Below are 6,000 nucleotides of genomic sequence, written 5' to 3'. Positions count from 1 at the left end.
ACAAGTTTCAATAGACAGACTAGTACAGAGGGAAGAGGGCCCTGCCCTTGCGGGCTTACATTCTAAAGGATTTTGGGGAGGAGACAGTAGGTGGGGTGTAGGTTGGGCGGCAGCTCCGCTCGGTGGCTGGGTGGCAGCTCTGCACGGTGGTTGGGCGGCAGCTCAGCTCGGTGGTTGGGCGGCAGCTCTGCATGGTGGTGGGGTGGCAGCTCCGCATTTACAGGAATTGAAAAATGTCATATTTATGGTAAATGACTGATCCTGTTTAAGCGTCTCTTGTATCATACTGTACCGCCATTTGTATTCAGTGTCTGTCTCGACAGCTCTTTGTCTCTATAACACAAATAATTAGTCTGACAAACATTGTAAGTTTAGCCATCAAGCCCCTATTTGTCCACCTTTTTAACTGAGTTGCTACATATCTTTATACTTGATCATTTTAGCATTGTGTGCAGTTAAACATGGCAGTTAAACTGTACTACCATTTGCAAACTGCAACCCCATTGATGCCCTAAATGAAAGATCTAGCACTTAATGCCAAAAATGTGGCACGTAGAAAATGTATGTAATCTAATATATAAAGCTGAATGTGTGTATGTGTGTGAGTATGTGTGTGTGTGTGTGTGTGTGTGTGTGTGTGTGTATGTCCGGGATTGGCATCCGCACCGTCGCAGCTACAGCCACAAAATTTTGCACACTCACACTTCTGGACCCCGAGAGCGTCACTGGCTATGTTTTCAGGGGAGATTTTAACCCCACTCTTTACAGTTATTCACCAAAAAACCTGCCTCCATTAAAGTGAATGGAGCTGGGAGTCACAGTGCAGCCAGAACTTCATAAGAATGCGCAACCACGCCCTTATATGGAATGTTGGCGTGTCACAATGCAGCCAGGGAAAGAGACAGACACAGACAGGGAAAGAGGCAGACACAGACAGGGTAAGAAACAGACATAGACAGGGTAAGAGACAGACACAAAGAGACAGACACAGACAAAGAGACAGACTGACAGGGAAAGAGACAGACAGGGAAAGAGAGGGAAAGAGAGAGACAGGTTAAGAGACAGACACTGACAGGTAAAGAGACAGACAAAGAGACAGACACAGGGAAACGGAGGGAAAGAGACAGACAGGATAAGAGACAGACAAAGACAGGTAAAGAGACAGACAAAGAGACAGACACAGGGAAAGAGACAGAGGGAAAGAGGGAAAGAGACAGACAGGGAAAGAGACAGACGGGAAAGTGACAGACAGACAAAGAGATAGAGAGAGAGACAGGGAAAGAGACAGAGACAAAGATAGAGAGAGAGAGAGACAGAGAGATATATACAGAGGGGGAGACAGACAGAGAATGGGAGTGAAACAGAGAGACAGTTACTATCTCGGGCGTTAATACATTCTATTTTGTTAACAGCAGTTATTAACCCGAGCGAAGCCGGGTAGTACAGCTAGTATGTAATAAAGCAAAATTATTTTTGTATATTGTTCTAACTGACTAGATGGTTCTTATTTGTTGCAGACACAAAACTCCAGTGCTGAGAACAGTAAATCCATCCTTACACTCCTGCTTGATTACAGGTCACAGACCTTGTGAAATATGCTGAACTTTTCTGCAAATAAAAGTCTTATGTCTGGATGAATCTGACTGCAGCGAGTTCATTCCACTTTGCAATAATTAGGCCCTGAGAGATAAATGAAAGATCAGTTATCTCTGCTCCTTATCTTATCTTATCTGATTGTACACCGCAAAAGTATAATGTGCACCACCATGTAACAAGTTATCACCTGAACATTGGATAAGTTCCCCCATAAATTCCCGAAACGTGTGTGGGGGGGGATGTGTTAACAGTTCCCACAAGGAACAATCTTTGTGGTTATGATGGAGATAACAGAACACAGATCTCAGCTTTTTTTTCCAACAGTGTCATAGACATTAAAATGAGCAGCAATGAACATGTATGGTCACCTTTCTTTTAACAATGGGAACCCAGACCCCTGTTCTTGTCAAAAATTAGGGTCTCATTACCAGTTTAACCCCCACTAAACATGTGAGCTTCCACTTACCAGAAAATGATTAGGCAAGCCCATAAACTGTATACAGTATAGATGCAGCAATATATACAGCCAAGCTGTGTCTGATGCTGCAGCCAAATGCCAGACACAGCCCCGTTCAGGTGCCACAGTACATGAGCCAGCGTTTGTCGCCAGATACTAAGGAGAGACCATCAATTTTAAGTTCCAGAAAAGACTTTGAAATGAAATATTTTCTATAGGAAACAGAAAAAGAACAAAACACAAAAAGTTTTCCTTCCTTTCTTACTTCCTACCCATTTTCCTTCATATTTTACTGTCATCTTTATTTCTGCATTCCTTCCACCTCTGTTTTTTTCCTTCCTTCTTTTCCTTGTTTCTTCTTCCCTTCTTTTTCCACATTTCTTTTTTCCTTTCTTTCCACTTTTCTCTTGTTGCTTTTCCTTCATTCCTGCCATCTTTTTCTTTTTTTCACTTTTCTTTTTATCTAGCGTCTTCCTTTTCTTCTCCTTCCTTACTTCTTCCCTTTTTCCTCTATCCTTCCCTCCTTTGCTTTCTTTCTATCCTTCCTAACTTTCCTTCCACGCATTTTTCTACATATTTCCCTCTCGTCTCTGCCTTCCTTCATGCTTTCCTTTCCTTCCCTCCAACCCTCCTTTCTTCATCCTTTTTTCTTTTTCCACATTTATTCTTTGTTACTTTTTCCCTCCTTCCTTTCTGCCTTACCTAATTACTTCCTTGTTTAATTTTCCTTCCTTCTTTTCCTTCTTCCTCCCCTCTTGTTCCTTTCCCACCTTCCTTCCTGTCTCCTTTCTTTTTTTCCTTCTTTCTTCCTTGTTAATTCAACCACCCTCCTATTCACCTTTCTTCTTTTCTTGCTTCTCCCTTTTCACCGCCTTCCCATTCTTCTTACATCTTTTTCTCCTTCATTCCTTCCTTCCTTCTTTCCTTCCTTTCTTCCTTCTTTCCTTCCTCCCTTTCTTTCATCCTTCCTTCCTTTCGTCCTTTCATCATTCCTTCCTCCCTTCCTTTCTTCCTTCCTTCTTTCCTTCCTTCTAACCTTCCTTCCTTCTTTCCATCCTTCCTTCTTTCCTTCCTTCCTTCTTTCCTTCCTTCCTTCGCTCTTTCCTTCTTTCCTTCCTTCTTTCCTTCCTTCCTTTTTTCCTTCCTTCCTTCCCTTCCTTCTTTTCCTCCTTCCTTCCTTCTTTCCTTCGTTCCTTCCTTCCTCCCTTCCTTTCCTCTTTCCTTGCTTTCTTCCTTCTTTCCTTCCTTCCTCCCTTCCTTTCCTCCTTCCTTCCTTCCATCCTTCCTCTCCTCCTTCCTTCCTCCTTTCCTTCATTCTTTCCTTCCTTCCTCCCTTCCTTTCCTCCTTCCTTCCTTTCTTCCTTCCTTCTTTCCTTCCTCCTTCCTTCCTCCCTTCCTTTGCTCCTTCCTTCCTTCCTTCCTTCCTTCCATCCTTCCTCTCCTCCTTCCTTCCTCCTTCCTTTCTTCTTTCCTTCCTTCCTTCCTTCCTTCCTTCCTCCCTTCCTTTCCTCCTTCCTTCCTTCCATCCTTCCTCTCCTTTCCTCCTTCCTTCCTTTCTTTTCCTTCCTTTCTTTTCCTTCCTTTCTTCTTTCCATCCCTCTTTTCCTTCTTTTATTCTTTCTTTTCCTCACTCTTCTTTTGAATGGCTGAGAAGGCCCTATGGTGGGAGCTGTCACATATAATCCCTCACCCCAATTAGCATGTTATAGGCAGTAGGTATAAGTGCACCCCTTGAGTCACTATTGGTGGCAGTACCAGGAGATGCACCCCCTCCAAGTGACAAATAACCTGTAGACAAATTAATTAAAATCTTTTTTGATATTTTTGAACTCCTCTCTCATTCGCTCCTTACGCAACCGCCTCCAAGACTTCTCCCGAGCATTCCCAGTCTTCTGGAACTCGCTGCCTCAACACGTCAGACTATCCCCTACCCTTGCAAGCTTCAAACGGAACCTGAAAACTCATCTGTTCAGAAATGCCTACAATCTACAATGACCTCACTGCTTCGCTATCGTGCGGAGCCACCACCCAACCATCAAGCGGAGTTGCCTCCCCACCACCGTGCGGAGCTGTCGCCCCACCACCGTGCGGAGCTGTCGCCCCACCACCGTGCGGAGCTGCCTCCCGATCAATCTACACCCCACCTACTGTCTCCTCCCCAAAATCCTATAGAATGTAAGCCCGCAAGGGTATGGCCCTCTTCCCTCTGTACTAGTCTGCCTACTGTAACTTGTATATGTATTCTGAATGTAACCCCCTTCTCATGTACAGCACCATGGAATCAATGGTGCTCTATAAATAAATAATAATAATAATAATAACTTTGCATTTTGGATATAGGCTTTGTTTTAGGAGTCCAGTGGGCGGTGTCAATCATTGATTGGCAGATGTTCCTATGACAGCCTTCATATAGTATTAGGTACATTATGGGAGCAGGTGTGTAACTATAGTGAGTGCAAGTGTTGCAGTAGCACTGGGCCTAAGGGTAACCAAAAAAGTCCCCTTACCTATATGACATGACCAATGCTGTTACGGACCCATGATATTTGGGACTCTATTGGAAATTTTATACTGCGGCCACTACTGTAATTAAGTAAATCTTACTAATAGTGACTTATCCAAGCAAACCCTTTTTAAATAAATGCCCCCTTGATCAGCTGATCATTATAAGTCCCAACCAGCATCTCCTACCCCCTATGGTCATCAGCACTTATCATGGGGTACAGAGGCGTAGGTAAGGGTTTAGGACGGGGGGGGGACCCCTAACAAGGTGACCCTGATTACAACTATGGTGGTGCACCCTAATAATGGATGTTGGAAAACCTCAGCAGATGACTGTTACAATAAAAGATCTCTATACAAAGACCAACACTGATATTACTGCCATATGGTGACCGTATAGTGGTAGATACCAGTCCTGAAGAACATGTAAGAGACTACAGTACAGTTATAGATGGTTAGTTGCAGCTGATGTTCTTTCTGATGGAGTCATTCACTTTTCTCTTGTTCTCCATCTGGCCCAGACCGACATGATGACTTCTCTGGCCACAACTCTTCTGCAGAGAAACAAAACAGACACATTTGACTTCTCACATTTCCAGCACCATCCCCCTCCATCCCCAACCTGCACAAACTCCTCCTCCTGCTGATACCCCAATGCTGAGGCCATATGTGTCTCTATTACGGAGTACTGTGTCCTCTAGATGGTAAAACAAACCTCTAGAATAAATTAATGCCCAGTGCAAGTGCCCTAGAAAACAGTGCCTACAATTTGCCCCCTAGAAAGTAATAATGACCTCTGTGTGACAGTCACAATACCCTGAGGGCCCCTATAACAATAAGTGCCCACTTAACATTTAATAATGTCTTGAGTCTCCCCCCGTACAGCTCCCTTCTACATAGTATGATGCCCCAACACTGTACAGTAGCCCTCACACAGTATACTAACCTCTTAATAGCCAACAAACTGTTTGAGAGCCCCCACATTGTAAAAAGGCCTCATATTAGTTCCCACATTGTATGATGGCCCCCTCACTGTACGATGGCCTCCTCAATAGCCCCAACACTGTATGATGACCCCCTTTGTAAACACCAGTCTGTATCATAACCCCATTAGTAACCTCACACTATATCATGACCCCTTAGCAGACCCCACACTGTGTCATGACTCCTTTCATAGCCCACACATCCTGGCTCCATTAGTAGCCCCCACACTGTATCATTACCACTTTAGTAGCCTCCACTCTGTATCTTGGCCCTCCTAGTAGACCCACACTGTTTCGTGACTCCTTTAGTAGCCCCTCACTGTCTCATGACCCTTTTAATAGCCCTCACACTTTATTTTGTCACCTTTAGTAGCCCCCACACTGTATCATAACCCATTTAGTAGCCCCCTCACTGTATCATGACCCCTTTCATATCCCCCTCACTGTATCATGACCCCTTTA

This window comes from Anomaloglossus baeobatrachus, chromosome 4, assembly GCF_048569485.1.
Source record: "Anomaloglossus baeobatrachus isolate aAnoBae1 chromosome 4, aAnoBae1.hap1, whole genome shotgun sequence".
In the NCBI taxonomy this organism is placed as follows: Eukaryota; Metazoa; Chordata; class Amphibia; order Anura; family Aromobatidae; genus Anomaloglossus; species Anomaloglossus baeobatrachus.
The sequence above is the reverse complement of the archived record's forward strand: the minus strand, read 5'-3'. Positions refer to the sequence as shown.